We start from the raw sequence: 18,855 nt of genomic DNA, 5'->3' as shown, positions 1-18,855 counted from the left end.
ACTTCAATTTACTCAGATGTTACAAAGAGGGTATTTGGTTGGCAGTCAGATTACCCCAAGGACCCTCACTCCAGTCAGGGCAAAGGAGAAACACACCTGGTTAAACCCCACTCACCTCCTTGGTAGCTTGGCACCAGCAGGCAGGCTTAACTCATAAGCAATGTGTAAAGTATTTGTACCAACACACACAGAAATACAGTGAAAACACTACAAAGTGGACACCACACCAGTTTAGACAAATAGGCAATATTTTTCAAAATCAAACAAGACCAGAATGACAAAAATCCAACACACACAAGTTAAAATATGAATTTTCAAAAGAATAAGAGTCTTACTCCATAGAAAACAATGGAAACGTTGATTTTAAACAAAGTACTTGCTTAGCATAAAAAAATAAAGCTGCACGTGCGAGCGTGCGTCGGAAAAGTCAGCAATGCGTCAATTCCTCATTCGCAAGTGAGGCTGTGCGTCGCTTCTTCTCCGGTCGGGTCGGCGATGTGTCATTTTTCTCCCTCGCAAGAGAGCGATGCATCGGTTTCCGAATGGGGCACCGGGGATCCGCTCAGTCGGGTTGCCTCTGACACCCAGGGACGATGCGTGAAAAATCCGGTTGCATGGTGTTAGAAAACCGCACCGCATGGGGTTTGAGGCGTTATCAGCAGCAGCAAGCGGGTGTTGCGTGTCGTTTCTCCAGCCACGATGCGTTGATCTCCCAGCCGCGATGCAGGTGGAGCATCGATTTTAGTTGCGAAGCCGGCGGCGCGTCGTTTATCAGCCACATTGCAGATGGTGCATCCAAAATGTCCCCTCACTACGTAGAGAACGTGTGTATTTTCAGCTCTTGTTCTGCCAACTTCACCTTTCAAGGGCACAGGGACTGGATAGGGCACCACTTGGCAGGACAGGAGTCTCAGCAGAGAGTCCAGGTACTGGCAGAGGAAGTCTTTGATGGCCCTGAGACTTCAAAACAGGAGGCAAGCTCAGTTCAAGCCCTTGAAGATTCTTCTCAAGCAGGAATGCACAACAAAGTCCAGTCTTTGCCCCCTTTCACAGGTAGAAGCAGCAACTGTGGGATAGCCCAACAAAGCACAGTCACAGGCAAGGGCAGCACTTCTGCTCAGCTCTTCTTCTGGGCAGAGGTTCCTCTTGAATCCAGAAGTGAACTCATTTTTAGGGTTTTGTACATATACTCCTTTCTGCCTTTGAAGTTGGCAAGCTTCAAAGGTGAGTCTCTCTTGTTTGCAAGATCCTGCCTTACCCAGGCCAGGCCCCAGACACACACTAGGGAGTTGGAGACTGCATTGTGAGAGGGCAGGCACAGCCCATTGAGGTGTAAGTGACCACTCCTCCCGCCACTCTAGCATAGATGACCCATCAGACTATGCAGGGTACACCCTAGATCCCTTTGTCTCACTGTCTAAAGAGGATTCACAAACAGCCCAACTGTGAAAATGACCCAGACATTGAATCTACAAACAGGCAGAGTCACAGAATGGTTTAAGCAAGAAAATGCCGACTTTCTAAAAGTGGCATTTTCAAACTAGCGATCAAAAAACAAATTCACTAAAAGATATATTTTTAAGTTGTGAGTTCAGAAACCCAAAACTCCACATTTCTATCTGCTCTCAAAAGGAATCTGAACTTTAATAATATATAAAGGCAGCCCCATGTTAACCTATGAGAGAAATATGCCTTGCAACAGTGAAAACAGAATTGGTATTGCACTGTTGGGACATGTAAAACACATCAGTACATGTCCCACCTTTAACATACACTGCACCTGCCCATGAGGCTACATAGGGCCTACATTAGGGGTGTCTTACATGCATAAAAAGGGAAGATTTTGGGCCTGGCAAGTGTATCCAATCAAATTGGCAGTTTAAAACTGCACACACAGACACAGTGGCAGGTCTGAGCCATGTTTACAGGGCTACTAATGTGAGTGGCACAATCAGTGCTGCAGGCCCACTAGTAGCATTTGATTTACAGGCCCTGGGCACCTCTAGTGCACTTTACTTGGAACTTACTAGTAAATCAAATATGCCAATCATGGAAAAGCCAATTATTCATACATTTTACACAGGAGCACTTGCACTTTAGCACTGGTTAGCAGTGGAAAGTGCCCAGAGTCCAGCACACATCAGCAACCTGAGAAGCAGAGAAAAAAAGTTAGAGGAGACCACACCAAGGATGCCAAGTATAACATCGGGCGATTGCTGGTTTCATGTAAAATATTATTTTCTGCTATGGATTTTCTGTATACAGTAATTTTTAATGCTATTAATGCAAACGGTTAGGGTCAGATCGAAGAAATGGACCTCAAGTTTGCTCATGTGTGCAGTAAATTATAGATTTGAGTTGTTCTGATTCAAAATAAGACAATAAACAAATCATTGATATAACGTACCCTTACAATGAGATGTTCGATCCATTCACTAAGGTGATCCGTCAAGGCCACCCGCTTCGCCCACCAGCCCACAACAGATTTGCGTATCTGAGGGTGAAGCAAGACCCTATAGTGGTCCCTTGTTTTTGCATATAGTACTAACTCACATACAGAATTTTTTTTGATTTTGTCAGTACTACTACTATACTATATGTATTTATACACATACACATACATATTTAATAATATATCTTTAATGTATTTTTTAATTTATTCAACAAGAGAACCAACATGTAAGTCTTTCTCAGAAAAAAAGAGATAGATCAGCAGACAGTCTAACATCAAGATCACTCAGTTCAAATCCAAAGAAAAGACCAATTGTAAAGTTAGATAACAGTCTGACATAGGGGCTGCTGGGTATGAAAGCGAGGAAAGTCTCAGACCGCAAGTCAAATAAGCAAGGAAAAAGTCTAGAGAAAGTTTCTTGCAAGTCTGGCACACAGCCTGGACAAGGCAGATTTGACAATTTCAGAGTAGTGAAAACACTCTTGACATATGGTGAATTGGTTTCATAGGGATGCACTAACAAAGATGCATGACATGAAACAATAAACATTTAAGAAATTGTGCTGCATAAAATAAGCTGTTCTAGTAAACACCTATACTATTAATATTATTTGACACCATTTTCCTACATACAGACGAAATGTTGTTGCACTGTTGAAGCACACTAAACAGTATGGCATTTTAAAATGAACAAAATACTGTTGCGGCTTGGGCAGCAGCAGGCCTTGAATATTTCAACATACAAAAATATACAAAACTATAAACATTGCTTCCTCCTAAATCCCACGGATAAATAGTTCTCATTCAGTACAAGAAAATAGCAAATAAATCACATTTCGACTACTTTATGAAAAAGAAAGGTACAAAGGAAAAATATGCATGTAGGAAACACATTAATGCAAGTTCTAAAAGCCACATTTCACATTTTCTCCAAAATCTTTAAAAGGGATCTCAGGGCAAACAGACAAAGGCCTACTAAAGGACATTTGTGTCCCAGGTATGTTAACCCGAATCTTTGTAAACAAAAATTATTTTCTAATTAATAAAAATACGTTATCAAGAATTTTTGCTTTTGGATTTTTTAAAATAATTTTATTGATCAAAACTAAAAAATATAGCACTGTCACTGACACTTCTATATGGTAAGTGAATTGTTCATTGAAAGTGGTAACAGCATTTCGAGGGTGTTATTGAAACACTGGTTCCATGCTTTCCCCACTCCTTTAGTTATTAGTTGTGTTATGAATTCTTGCACTAATACTGTTAATGCCATTCATGTGTTGTATCTTAGTGAAGCCTACAACACATTTTCCGATTGAAAAGCCAAAACAATTATCATTAAAAAGAGGAAGAGGGGTGGATAGAGAGCATTATGAAATGCGTTTTGCTTGTTGCAAGGGAGGTACACATTTGTCATGGACAACAAAACAAACCTATTGTCTGTGGCAACCGTTATTACTAAGTGGCAGCTAGGAAGTAAAGGCCTCTAGGAACATGAGATGAGCTTTTGACTGCCCTAGCAACCGTTGAGAGGTGCACAATGCATCTCACTTGTAAAGAAATCGGTCTCACCTTTACCAATATATCAGAGTTGCACTTAGCATGAGAGTGAGAATGCACCAGCCCTCTCTGCCTGCCAAAGAGTGCCTGACTTTGGATTCACATTGTTCCAGACACTAGCATGTTTGAGGCGCATCTGGCACATGACTTGGTTTGTGCCACATCTAGTTCCAGATTTAAGAGGGCCTAGCATCATCTAATGACACATTAGCATTAATTTTGTACGCTAATGTGGTGTTAGATGGCCAAAAACGGGGCCCCATATTTACAAAGGGACACAATGCATGCATTGTGCCACTTTGTAACCCCTGGCGCCACATTATGCCTGGCCCAGGCATAATGTATGCGAGGGGGCCGCAAAAATGGCACAAAGAAATCTAAGAGATTTGTTTGTGTCATTTGTTTTCTGCATTTTTAAAGCATGCTCAGAGCAGGTGTCAAAAGGGGGCATGCCATTGTTTTCAATGGGCCCCTATGTACTGTTTAGGGTTAGCTCCAAAATGTTGGTGCTAAACCTTAACAGTAAATCAATGGCATCAGAAATTCTGATGTTGTTGCCCCCTACCCTCCGCCGTGGTGCAAGAAAAGTGAAAGTAGTGCCACTTTTCTTAAATCTGGCTCCTAGTATTTTTGGCAGTTGCATCTGTTTTGTGACTGGCTCAGCAGCAACTCTACTGGCCATACAGACGATATTCTGTCAGGTGCCTGGCTGTCCAGGCCTTACCTTCTGTAAGAGATGAGCCTCGCTTATGATTCACTCTTGACAGAAGTGCAACTGTTAACGCTGAAATGTATTCATGAATATTCATGTATTTTGAGTGCTAAATTTGCATAGAAACTGTGTTAACGTAGAGAAAAATAATGCACACATTTGAAGGTGCGACTACCAGAGTGGCCATTAGTGTTCACGAAGTATACTTATTAATGGCTTATTAATGTGAAATGTTGAGCTCATGTCTGATTAATGTAGTAAAATGTCATATTAAGGGTTATGTATTATGTACTGGCTTTATTAATTGTAGGCCTTAAATTAGCGAGGTCTTGGCCTAGTTGCACGGCCTCATGTCAAGCTGCATTTCTTAGGCGTTTTATAAAATGGACGCTTAGAGAATTAAATTGTGATTTTCCACTGTTCTGACCAAGTGCTCGTAGCTGAAGTTCTTTGTCACAAGAAAGTGCTTGCTAGAAGATGCTGTACTTGCTAGTGAAACAATGTATATGTGGTATGTGTAAGACTGACCTTCCCACGAGAAGACAATGGACGCACTGACTGGAGTATAAGCTGCAACAATATTGATACCTGACGAGCTTTATGACGAGAGAGGGAGAAAAGGAGCCAATCATTGATATGTGAACCATGTAATAGTGAAAGTTTAGATTAAGGGTTTTAGTTTCATTGGACTAAGAGTAAACATGCGATCCCCTGATCATTTAGACTGTGGGAAGTAGTTTTAGGAAATCTAACTTAGCCAGACAGCACAGAGAGGAGATACCGCCATTATTTTCTAGACTGTACCGAGAAGAGACATGTTTAACTTTACTGATTAAAGAGACTTTGCTTATTCTGAACTTTGATGCTGAATCCTGATGCTTGCCGAAGACTGTCATAGCTTGCTGAACCATATTGAGGACAAGTATACTGACAATGTTACTGACTGTTATGTCTATTTGCTTTTGTTTCTAGGTACCAAACGCTATTTTGATCGAGCCATAGTTAGATGTTTTTCCAAATTTGTTTAAATTGTTTTGCATGAAGCCCAAACATGCTAGTCTAATCTGGGGTTAGTTAGAGTTCTCACTGATGAAGTTCGCTATATGTAATAACAGTTGATGTCTTTTCTTTGCTGAATCGAAATATATGTCGTATCGTTTGCACAATTATTCTTACTATTAATTTGTACTGTAACTTTAGAATGTGTAGTAGCTCAAGCTTTGATTAGATTGTGATTCTTTCGCCGCTTTGGTCAGCCAGTATTGTTTCTGTATGTTTATCATTTGATTTTGAAACCTAGGGCCAGATGCAGGAAACTGATTGCGAGTCGCAAACGGCAAAAATTGCCGTTTGCGACTCGCAAATTCCAGTTTCCTATTCAGAAATGCATATTGCGAGTCGGGACCGACTCGCAATATGCATTTCAGAATCGCAAATAGGAAGTGGTGTTCCCTTCCTATTTGCGATTCGGAGTGGTATGCAATACCATTTGCGACCGCATATGCGGTCGCAAAGGGTATCGCAGTTACCATCCACTTCAAGTGGATGGTAACCCATTCGCAAATTGGAAGGGGTCCCCATGGGACCCCTTCCACTTTGTGAATGGACCCAAAATTATTTTTTCAGGGCAGGTAGTGGTCCAAGGGACCACTACCTGCCCTGAAAAAATACCGAAACTAAAGGTTTCGTTTTTTTTTTTAAGTGCAGCTCGTTTTCCTTTAAGGAAAACGGGCTACACTTAAAAAACAAAAACTGCTTAGTTGATAAAGCAGTCACGAACATGGAGGTCTGCTGACGACAGCAGGCCTCCATGTTTGTGAGTGCCTAGACTCGCTATGGGGCCGCAATTTGCGACCCACCTCATGAATATTAATGAGGTGGGTCATTGCGACCCCATAGCGAGTCGCAGACGGTGTCTGAGACACCGTTCTGCATACCAATTTGCGACTTGCAAATTGCGAGTCGCAGGGACTCGCAATTTGCAAGTCGCAAATTGGCATTTTCCTACATCTGGCCCCTAAATTATGTGACATTAGCATTGTTAATATAAGGAAATAAAAATTCTAACTTTTACATAAAAGGTGTGGTAATTCATGACTGCAAGGTCATGCTGTGTAGAAATTACTGAGTCCTATTGATTATTGATGTCATTGATTGTTATGGTTATTGATATGTATTTGTACGGAGTTCGTGGTGGGAAAACCTTAAAGCGCAGTCAAAAGGTCCCTCGTCCAATTCACGTCTTCCTTGTAAGTTTACTTAATAAGGTCTGACCCGCTAACACAACCAATGTGTGACTGACTTTTTCAGCCCTATCTTCAAAGTGCATGTGACTGATTTGCTTTCCAAAAGTGTATGTGACTGATTCTTTTTCAATCATACCTCCAATTAGGGCATGTATAAGGCATGTGAAAGTCTCTGCCCTAACTCTACTCCTTTTTTCAGAGCAACAACTGATATGCAACAGACCCCGTCCGAACCCTACTTGCCTCTGAGAGATACATCAGAGATGCCTGGTGTCTGAGTAGCTTTGTTCGAGGGTGTACTGTAGAATGAGAATTTGTACTTGTACTTGGTATCAGAGCTTTGCTTCACACACGACAGGCTGTCTGACTTAACTGACCTAAAGAGTGGTATGTCCTGGCTGTAGTTATGGTCACCACAACCTTTCTATTGTGTCAGAGTTACACCTAACGTGACTGTCTCAGTGTCCGATCTTCCACAGATCTCTTTGTAAACTCTTGACCTAAACTCCATTTTAATTTTTAAATTTTCTTGGGAATGGCACATAATCAGGCATAGAAAAGTTTGCTGTTAAAATAAATGTTAGTATTTTTCACAATTCTGCTAGTGTCCAAATGTTTGGTTTAAAAAGAGGCGAATGGCAGAATATAACAGCATATTTGTAATACTGTGTGGTCAGAGAAAAACAAAGATGCCAATTGTTTTCTAACTTAAGAAACAAACAAAAATGCAAATAACAAGAAAAGAAGTGCCCCACCTTAGGTGGATGCTTCTCCTTGTTGCACCACCAAACTGCAACATAACATGTGGAAACGTAGGGCCTTATTTATGAGAGGCTTGCACTGCCAGAGTGTAACTTTTTGTGACTCTCCAGAAGGGCAAACCTGTCATCGATATCTAGGAGGCTAGGCAAAGCCACTCTGTGCTGCTCTGAATGGCCACATAGATATGGAGCAAGGAAAAGCAGCGCTGCCTTAGTCTGCGCCAGGGAGATGTTCTGTGGCCATTGTAGTGAACACCCATGGATTTTGACGTAGGCCCAGATTTACTTAATCTGGCGAAGTGTAACAAGGAGAAGTATTTTTATATGTGTGCTGCCTTCTCCAGCACAAATAGAAGGAGGAAAACGCCTCTCAGGATTGTTTTTGTGCAGAAAGGTACAAATAGAATCTTGCATGCAAATTTGGCGCTAGGCTACCAAAACGGAGCCAGTGCAGGGGGAAAAGACAAGAACACACCGTATTGCATAAATACAGTGCATTCCATCCCTTTCACTTTGATGTCGGGCAGCGCCACAAGATGACATTCAATGCTGCCCTATGCCAGAACTGCATAAATAAGGGCATGAGTATTAACAAAGCTGCATATGACAGGATTAACAGTTCCAATTGGCCGATGTTTGATGATTATGATGAATGATTCTTACAATCAAACTAAAAATATATGTAACACCCCATATCTGCCATTCTCTTTATAAATTGCAGGATGTTAGACTTTTCATCCTTGGCGTGATCTCCCTTAATTTTTTGCCTCTGTTTCCCAGGTTGTTAATGTATGCCGGACTCCGATTATGCTGTTTTTGTTACTCTGGGCACTTTACCACTGCTAACCAGTGCTAAAGTGCAAGTGCTCCTTTACAAAATGTGTATGTAATTGGCTTATCCATGAGTGGCATTTTTGATTTACTAGTAAGTCCCTAGTACAGTGCACTAGAGGTGCCCAGGGCCTGTAAACCAAATGCTACTAGTGGAAGAAAGAGAGAAAGTTGATACTAGATAGAAAAGCGCTTTTAATTGGAACACCATTCGGGGCACTGGATGTGCCACCCACATAAGTAGCTCTGTAATCATGTCTCAGACCTGCCACTGCAGTGTCTGTGTGTGCAGTTTTAACTGTAAATTCGACTTGGCAAGTGTACCCACTTGCCAGGCCTAAACCTTCCCTTTTCTTACATGTAGGACACCCCTAAGGTAGGCCCTAGGTAGCCCCAAGGGCAGGGTGCTGTGTATGGTTAAGGTAGGATATATAGTAATGTGTTTTATATGTCCTGACAGTGAAATATTGCTAAATTCGCTTTTCACTGTTGCAAGGCTTGTCCCTCTCATAGGTTAACATGGGGGCTACCTTTAAATCTGATCAAAGTGTAGATTCCGTTTGGGAGCGGATGGATATGTGGAGTTTGGGGTCTCTGAGCTCACAATGTAAAAATACATCTTTTTTAGTAAAGTTGATTTAAAAATTGTGTGAAAACGCCACTTTTAGAAAGTGAGCATTTTCTTGTTTATACCATTTCTGTGACTGTTTGTGGATTCCCTGTCTGGGTCAGTCTGACAGTTGGGCTGGTTGCTCCTCACACTAGACAGTGACACAAAGGGAGCTGGGGTGTAGCCTGCATATCCTGATGAGCCATCTGTGCTAGGAGGGAGAGGAGGAGTGTTCACTCACACCTAAGAGGGCTGTGCCTGCCCTCACACAATGCAGTCTCCAACCCCCTGGTGAGTGACTGGGACCTGGCCTGGGCAAGGCAGGATTTCACATTCAAGAGAGACTTTGCTTTGAAGTAGACCTACTTCAAAGAAGAAATTGGGTATTAGTAAGGGCACCCACAACCACAGACTTTAGAACACTTCTGGAAACCAAGAGGAACCTCTGCCTGGAGAAGTGCTGAAGAGCGGAGGAAGAAGAGCTGCCCTGCCTGTGACTGTGCTTTGTGGAGCTATTCTGCAGTTGCTGCTTCTGCCAGAGTAAGAAGGCAAAGACTGGACTATGTGTGCCTTCCATCTTGTGAAGATCGCCAAGGGCTTGATTTAGAGCTTGCCTCCTGTTGTTTGAAGTCTCAGGGACAGCAAAGAGTTCTCTCTGCCAGCACCTGGATTCTCTGGAGAGACTCGTACTCTGCCCTGTGGTGCCTATCCAGTTCCTGCGAACCTGAAAGGAGAAGCTGGCAGCCTAATAGGAAGAAATCCACGCACAGAACGCTGTGCGGGAAAAAGATTAACGCGACTCCGATCTACCGGCTGAAAAATCGATGCTTCGCCAGCTTTGCGGCTGAAAATTGATGCTCGCCTGCAACGCAACCGAAGAATCGCCACACGGAGCTGGAAAAACGGCGTGCAGCATCACTGATGGGGGCTAGGAGATCGCAACCCACGCTGTGTGGTTTTCGGATCATCGTGCAGCAGGATTTCTGACGTGAGCACCGCTGGGCGTTTAAAAACAACGCAAGGCCTGCCCGGACCCAAGAGTGCTGACCGGATCGGCGCATCGCTCTCCTGCGGAGAGAAGAAATGGAGTGCCCGACCCGACAAAAGGAGAAACAACGCAAGGTCTCTCTCGTGAGTGACATCGACGCAAGCCCTTTTTGACGCACACTCGCCCGTGCATGGTTATTTTTGACGCACCCAAGGTACATTTCCACGCTAACAGACTCTTTTTGCTTTTTAATTGATAACTTGACGTGTAGTGGATTTTTGTTTTGGTCTTGTTGTGTTTAGATAAATATTCTCTATTTTTCTAAACCTGTGGTGTGTCATTTTGTAGTGTTTTAATTAAGTTACTGTGTGTGTTGGTACAAATACTTTACACCTGGCACTCTGAAGTTCAGCCTACTGCTTGTGCCAAGCTAACAAGGGGGTAAGCAGTGGTTAGCTGAGGGTGAGTCTCTTTTACCCTGACTAGAGTGAGGGTCCTTGCTTGGACAGGGGGTAACATGACTGACAACCAAAGACCCCATTTCTAACATAGGAGCACTGCAGAAAGCTAAATATGTGTCTACCATACCTAAAAACGCAGGAATGTCATTGTGATATTCACAGCAAAAGAGTTCACATTTCTTATGGCAATATAAACAAGGATGAGCTATAGGGTTAATTCAGTGAGACAAAGAGGGAAGAGGTGGACTTGTTTTACATTATCGAGCAAATGAGATTTTACATGTTTCTGGCACCTGCAATTTACATCTTGATATAGAAAATGTATGTTCTTTGGACTTAATCATTATTTCATCATTTAAAACACGTGTTAATCGAGAATGCTGTCTTTTCAATCACTAATATGCTAGCGATTGCACTGTAGTTTGCCCTGAAACAACTTAGCACTGTAGCAGTAAATCTACATTTCAGCCAAAACATCTTTAAAAAGAGAGATATGCTTCTCTTGTTCTCCGTGCAATATCTAAGCAAACGATTACACACCAATGACTGCCAGGAACATTTTACTATCACAACCCTTTCTGACTCTCAAAGATTTTTATGGGACTTGTTACACTGCTTCAAAGACTCTTCATATGAAGTATGCACTCTGAAGCTGGCTTCTATGGCCTCTTTAATGTGACTTCATAAACCCTGAATCATCCTTGTATCTCTCATCACCACTTTTCAGTCCTAGAAATGTATTTTCCTAAGAATAAGACATAAGAAATGCTGTACTGCTCGGCAAAGATATTGCATACTGTGTCAGAATATGTCTCCAACCTAAGCAAATTCAGCGATTCCGCTCATAAATTATTCTTCTAGTCACGTTCTTAACATGAATAGAAGCATCACATGAACCTTTACCTTGTAAATAGTAAATAAATTCTGAATCAGTTTTGCAGAGTATAAGCTGAATTTAGGACCTCATTTCGAGTTTGGCAGTCCGAGGACTGCCATTGTGGCATTTGTGGTCTGGCCACAGTCAGCTTGGCGGTCAGACTACAACATTGTAAGTCAAGGTGGCCTATAGAGCAAAGACTGCTGCGGTGCCGTTGGCACCGCCAGGCAGTGCAGACCGCCACGGTCATGAGGCAGCACAAGCAGGCCTGCAAAGACACTGTTTTCCTCGGAACACATTATAAGGTTGCACACCGCCAATGTGACCGTGGCGGTCCAACCACCACGTCTCAGAAGGCGGAAACGGGTATTATGAAGGGAGACACTCACCCGCAGGCAGCCTCCCATTTCCGGTGCTACATAGGAACCCATCACACATCTCAGCCACTGATGTTGATCCTCGGATGTGCACAAAATCCACACCAGGGTGGATGCAACCAATCTAAGTACACACACACCTACATGTGTTATTTACTGCACCAACAGATCGTTGTGCCATCGTCCACATGAAATGGGGGTCACGTTACGGGCACCAAGTACACGTCTCATTGTGTCCCGGGTTGGAATTATACAGAAAGAAGGACACATTCACAGTCACAATGTTCCCCTTTTGGGCAGGTCACTCACACTACACCGCAACACTACACAAAAACACACTTCTGACCAACTCAGGCACAGATACAGTGAAGTATACACAACATTGTTGCACATTGTTGCACACAACACCAACAACACACCAACATCACATCTACAAATACAACTCACACTCTCATATTCCTCACATGCCATGGACCTTCGTCACATTCAACACACATATGTATGGATGTGGCATGGAACACAAACACCACTACCAGTAAACAGCCCTGCAATAGACACACACATCACCCACATTGCAACACAATGGAAGGACAATGGGATGATTATAGTTAGAAAGACAAATATGTAAACCTCACTATGTAAACAATGCCTGCACAATAGTGATGGTGTCTACGGGATGGTGGGTGTGTCACTGACTGTGGTAGTGGTGCCTAGATGTTTTGTGTGTAATGCTGGGGATGGTGGGGGTGTCTGGGGAAGTGGTGACTTTTGTCATGTGTGTGGGTGTCAGTTGTTTGCTTGCTTGATGGTGTGTTTTGTGCTGCTTGTGTCTGTGTGTGCTGCTCTTGTGTATTGAGGTGAATGCATGTGGGTCTGTCTGTGGGATTGGTACGGGTAGGTGAAGGTGATGGTGGGATTTGGATTGGGAAGAGGGAGGTGGAGGGGGGATGGAAGGTAGGCGGTGACTGCCTGCCATCAGGGAGGAGTCCAGAGCCTGAAAAGATAGGCCATCCATTGCACCATGAATACCTTCCAGGAATACATTTGAATGTTGAGGTTGAGTTGCCAATCCCTGGATAGCATTCACAATGGCTGACTGAACCACAGAGATACTTCTCAGGAGGTGAACAGCCTCCTCAATGAGGGCAGCAGGGGCAACAGTGGCTGGAGCGGAGGTGCCTGTGGCAAAGGAGATGCCCACCCTCTTGGGTGAGTGGGCACAGCCAACGGGTGGGGAGCAACACCCTATGTTAGAATGGGGGTGGCGGACAAAGATGGTACAGGGGGATGACCAATGGGTCATCTTCCACTAGGGAGTGCCCACTGGAGGAAGAATCCAGCGATGAAGAGGATGTTCCGTTCTCTCCTGTTGCACTCTCCCTCGCCCTCCAGGCCACTGGGTCCTTCTGTGTCAGTGGTGTCTTGACCTGAGGTCCCATGGCCAGATGCTTCCCCACTTGGCTGTGCCCTGTCTCCTTCACTTACCGGTGATGGTGCTGCAAATACAAATAGAAATAGGGACATCACATGCCCATGATCACACTTGAACAACAGCTTAGATTAATAAACATTACCATGATGTCAAGCAGGCCTCAGCAACAAATTCCACCTAAGTGGCTCATACATGTACCATGATATATGCATGCATGCCATCTGAACTGGCAACAGTTGCCCACAGGAAAATCAGGATCTCATACAACTACAATACCCTGTCAACAAGTAGGAGACCCCATCACCCTCAAAGCTTTGCCCCATGAAGCAGACCTCAGTCACCTGTTATCATACAACAGTAGGTCAATGCCAAATGCACTCCCACAGATCCGACACAAGGTCATGCACACATCTATTTGTCACATACATAATGACCCAACAACAAGAAAGGATGTTCCAAGATCTTGCCATGTTGAAGACAAAAGTACAATAGCCTGTACAAGGTGACATGAAAATACCCATGTCACACTGGAAGCAGTTCCACTATGCACACTTCACCAAGTGATATTTGTCCCAATAGAGTCATGAAGGTAGTACTAATGTTGCACAGATAGGCCACATATGTGGCATGGAAATGGACCCTGTAGACATCATGTGCAATATGTCAGGGAGAGATGTCCCAAAAGTCTACAACAAAATTCATGGTGGTGGGGAATTGGGCTTCTGGGGGTCTTATGGTCTATTTTAGTTCCAAGTATTTTGACTTTCCCACTTTCTTTGACGCATTTCTTAAATACTTGTTTCTCATCTATTACATTTTTATCACTCTAAAATGGTCCCCATATTTTACACCAAGTAGAATTCGGGATCCAGGCATAGTCCTTTGTTTCTGTTACTGTCCACTAGTTGAACTGTATGTTGTACCTAGGTCCCATAGCGCTGCCATGCGAGATTCCTACTACGTTTGTCACTCACACCACGCCACACCACAATGCATAGAATTCTAGGTAAGAATGTTGCATTTCCATAGATAGCTGCCACACTTATGCTGTAATGATAGGCATAGCTTTCATAAATGGGTAGCATATTATTGTTCCCTCACAACTGTTTACTATCTCGTTCTGAATAGATAACAGACTTAGCACAGTTAGTTAATGGATCGTTTCTCTCTCTGGGACCTCATACTTTTGAGTGCTACTCTGAGAGTAGGTTTCCTTGCCTTATTGTTGTCCAGTTTTTTTCCTGGTTCTTCTATTGGTTAGCCTTTTTGACCCCAGGCACTTTGATTTGTTAAAACAATTGGGGACAATTTCCAGGCACTGACTGTCCATTGCATTAGCTATATGCCCAGATATGAACCTTGTTGTCATCTGCTGTAGTTTAAGTTATGCTTTGCAGGTTTATCATTGTATGATTAGTCCTTGCTATTTTTCATATTGTTTATTCAAGTTATTTATTGGATCTACCTTTGTTCATTTGACATATTCACTCACTAAAATTTGGGTCGGCGTGTGGATGCTTCGCTACATATTTCGGGCCCCCTGCTCAGCACAGTTGCAATGTTCACTGTCTGCTTGCAGACAGTGAACATTTCAAGGGTGCTGATGCACCCTGCTGGATACAGCATTGTCACCAGCTCAATTACGAGCCGGAGACAATTCTATATCCTGTTTCCTACTAAGACAGCTGGTGGAAACTCAGGTTTCTGCACGCCGATCTAGTGGGAAACTCGTAATGATTCCAGTGGGGAGGTCGCCACGTAGGCGGCTGCCACCCTGTTGGGAGTTTAGATGATGGGCTTTTCCGTCTGCCAAACTCGAAATGAGGCCCTACGTGTTTAGTCACTCTTTGTTTAATTTTCAATTCCTATCTTCCTTTTGACTCTTAGCTAACACATTTTCATTACTCCTCTCAGGAAATAGTATTACACTGATTCTCTGGGGCATTCACTATGCCTTAAAGTATTAGTCACACGCATTTATACTTTTCATGCAATGTCTTTTGGAGTTGAATTGTTCCTTTTTTTCACCATCTTTCACATGTGATTTTAAAATCATTCTCAATTTGGTGTTTGCATCACCTTTTGGACACATGGATGGAATTGTGTTTTGAACACATGTATCCCTGTCATCATGGAATCATTACGTTTTAATATTGTTATGTACTTTTTACAGCCCTGAAGAAGTCACAGAAGTGATGAAACATGTGCTGGCTGTGGAGGATTTACATTGTAAGCCAAAAAACGGATCAGATTTTCACCTGCGTCTCTACGTATCCTTACTGTAGAGGGATTTTGAACTGAGAAATTTCTTGTGACTTAAATGTGTGCGGAGATTAATAGCTGATAGACAATTGGCATTGATCATTTTGGGACCAATGAGCTCTGACCTCTGGGTAATAGGGCTTTTATACCTGTCCAGCACCACACATGCTCTCTCTACTGCTATTGACGATTACCACCGAACTACTTCGCATCTGAGTGGACGTGTGGTAAATACACCACTAATACTACCTGCATTATTATAGTTATTACAATGTTTTTAACCTCAGCGCAGAGCATACAGAGGGTTTGTTGCAGACGGGGATCTGGTGTCACTCCCAACGCACGTATCCTCCACAGGACTGTGATCTGTTTGTTGCTCCCAAAGGCAGTTTTTGGATTTGGGTGGTTTTGTCAATCTCCCATATGGACATTTGCAGCTCATTTTGTGCCCACATATCGGGTCATGTGCTTTCACCAGGGTCTGCCTCATTAACCAAACTTCCTGTGGAGTTACATGGTTACAAACCTCATCTATATAACGCCGGGGAATGCAACACTGCTCAGGAGCTGTTTATCTGCAGGGCCAGATTTTGTTTGTTTACCCATAATATTCTGTGCAGTCGCATGGGTACAAACTGAAAAAAACTAATATTGATGTGAAATGCAACACTGATCAGTAGTTCTATAGCTACAATAATACGACTGTTGCATATCAGTCTGGTGCTGGTTGCATTGCTTTTCTGAATACAAGGAAGACAATGGTGTCTACATTTGTTGTTTGTGTTATTTGTTTTGATTATCCATTTTATGTCACATAGCTTCCCCCTTCACCTATTTTTTTACCTTATCATGGCCAACTGGTTACACCACATGAAGAATGGGTTCATTAATTCAAAATATACATGCTGGCTGCAGGTGATGAAAGAATGGTTGATGAAGCTAAACAAGCTTCATTTTTACATGTACTGTAAAAAAAAAGGTTTAAGAATGTATCATTCATTTCCTGACGTTCAGACGCAGTAAGAATGAAACAACTTATCATTGTATTCCAAAACGTTAAAGCAGTTGGACTTGCACTTTTGTGAGAAAACACATTTTATTTTAGTACACAATAGGTTTTTCTCAAGGGTTCAAGGAGATGATAACTTAATACATTCTTTTGTAACTGGTATAAGAGCGTTACTAGAAACACATATACCACTTGCAACGCACACCCACATTCACGCACACACAAACATACACTCCCTCCCTCACACGCACATAACATCCCCCACAGTACTCCCATGTCGGAGCACCCGACTTACCTGATTTCAGGGGGTCCTCTGGCAGGAGACAGGACGGGGCGCTGCTGCCAGCAGCAGCATCCGCCAGCAGATCACAACCAGGCCGTATCATGGGTCATGATACGGTCCGCGGCGGTCTACTGGCGTGGTGCTGCTGCTGGCAGCAGCGCCACCTTTGCGTTGTCCGCTGCCATGACCGTAGCCGGAATTCCTCCATCCTTCTGGCGGAATTCCAGCTATGGTCATAATGTGGCGGTCGGCTGGTAGCCACGGCGACGGTCTTTTGACAGCTGTCGCCGTGGCGGTAGGCGGCTTTTACTGCCACTGTCATAATGAGGACCTCAATCTCCCACGCCACAGGCAATTCTGCAGCTCAAAATCCAGTAGTCTCATTATAATAATGAGAGCCTACGCGACATGGCGCCGCCAGTGTTTGGTCAGGCTCTAATTTCTGGGTCCTCCTGAGTATCTCTGTCTCACTATATACAAAGACACCTCAGTACTATATACGGAGATGTCCATGGTATTGAGGATTTCCTCCTCACCTAAGTAGGGAACACTTATCTGACGCTGGAGGTTGTTTAAGCTTGAACTCTAAAAGGATAATCCCCATTTTGTGTGCCTTCTCTGAACAAATTGACCATTCATTATGGTGAATCTGCAACAGGTAGCAATTGCAGTCAATATGAGACAACCCCTTACTGCACATTTATTGGCACACAGCTTAACGGCCCAGGGTGGTCTAGTCACATTTGCTGCTAATGCGCACGCAGCTTATAGAACAGAACTTTTCTATTCTTGGGTCACATTGCCAGCAGTTGATGGGAACACAAATACATTTCATCACTTGCAAACGCACCTGGACAATACAGAGCATATGCATATTTAGAAATACCACTATCTTATCAAGAACATAATAATTGGCTTGATGGCGCCCTACCCACACAATATTACCTGTTAGGTTAGGTCCTCTTAGTAATTGTATTGTATTGTATTGGTTTATTTATAGAGCGCATTCCGGCAAGAAGCATCGAAGTGCTAATCTGAACGAGAATACAGGGAGAAGCACAAGCTACCAACTAGGAGTACCTATTGAGAGAAGAGACAGGTTTTTAGGCTTTTCCTAAAAATAAAATGAGTTGCAGTTTGTCGGAGCGTGAAAGACAGGGAGTTCCACAGCCTCGCCGCTTCCACCGTAAAGGCACGGTCTCCCCACCTAGCCTTGTTACCGAGTAATGATGGTCCTACCTGGCCTTTATTGGCCACTTATACACCTCACCCCGCTGCAGCGAATCTAGCGGTAGCTGAAGGGCGTCGCTTATATACTGAGTTGATGGCAATATGTAGACGATTAGTACAGTTTGTAATGCAAACATTAAATACAAACCCAGCACATGCTGCTCCAGCGCAACCACATGCGGTGACGCCAGGCATTAATTCTGCAACTGTACATTCGATCATGGGTAAGGTACCTGCCAAACAAGAAGAAATCCCATTTAGGCTAGCTCAAAACATAAATGCGCTGGAAGCTTTATTTCCCCAACTTTTATATATACTTAGGCTTTGAACCACCTTCAACCGTCAAGGGGAGGGTGTTGTGTAGCCATTTTAGTTATAGCTCCATGCACGTTATTTTAGTATACTAGGCCTGCCCATGTGCAATTTAACCTATATGTATTGTATTCAGCTTCATTTATTATTTTAACAACACTTTTGGGGTCTTGTATTATTCCTCTCCATCTAGCTGTTTTCGCCTAGGCCAGCACTGTGTTCTCAAACAAGACATTCTTGTTCACTCTGTGCTTCTCTCAAGGCTGCAGTAAGATAGGTTGCCGGCGAACGTGCTAAACGTTTTTTCTCTGGTATTCAGGGAAAAACACACATCCTTACGTAGGGACATTTTCTCAGAACATAAGCTGTTTTATTATAAAAACACTTCCTTGTCCCTTACATGGGAGAGGGGGATTCCAGCCAGAGAACCACGACCGTATGCTGACTGCTGA

This window comes from Pleurodeles waltl, chromosome 2_2 (assembly GCF_031143425.1).
Source record: "Pleurodeles waltl isolate 20211129_DDA chromosome 2_2, aPleWal1.hap1.20221129, whole genome shotgun sequence".
In the NCBI taxonomy this organism is placed as follows: domain Eukaryota; kingdom Metazoa; phylum Chordata; class Amphibia; order Caudata; family Salamandridae; genus Pleurodeles; species Pleurodeles waltl.
Note: the sequence above shows the minus strand (reverse complement) of the source record.